Here is a 610-nt window from a genome sequence, read left to right as displayed (position 1 = left end):
AGAAAATGACAAATGCCATGCTCCCTTCATAATGGGAATTAGCATAATGTAGGTTTGAAAGTCCTAGGATGCAGGAAAACAGGCCTCAAGTTCCGTTGCTACCCTTTGTTAACTGTTGAACCTATGACTTTTCAGTTAATTTCTATGATTCTGATTTTCCTTTTTGGTAATAAGTTGTGTTAAGATAACATTTATTTACCCATTAAGTACTTTTATGCTTGTTTGTAGGGCACTGTGTTTGATGTTAGGAAAAAAATATGGCTTAAAAAGTGAGTCAGATATGAATTTGCCATCAATCTTAGACTATAACAGTGGAGATGAGATAAATGCCCCAAAATGGAAGAGATAAAGTATCATTGGAAAGGTCACTATTGACCAGGAGGAACTTGGAAGAGAGGTACGGAAGAGGCGTCATATGAATTCATTCTGGAAGAGTAGGTAGGATTAGGGCATGCTGGAACAGGAAGAAAGGGCATGCTAGGCAGAGCCATCTGTATGAGCAAAAGTAAACTTGGTAGAGACAAGTTTAATTTAGTCAGAGAATGGGCTGAATGGAAAAGAGAAAAGAATTAAACTTCTATTGAGCATCTACTGTATGTCAAGAAATACG

This window comes from Equus caballus, chromosome 14 (genome assembly GCF_041296265.1).
Source record: "Equus caballus isolate H_3958 breed thoroughbred chromosome 14, TB-T2T, whole genome shotgun sequence".
Taxonomy (NCBI): Eukaryota; Metazoa; Chordata; class Mammalia; order Perissodactyla; family Equidae; genus Equus; species Equus caballus.
This window is presented reverse-complemented; position numbering follows the sequence as displayed.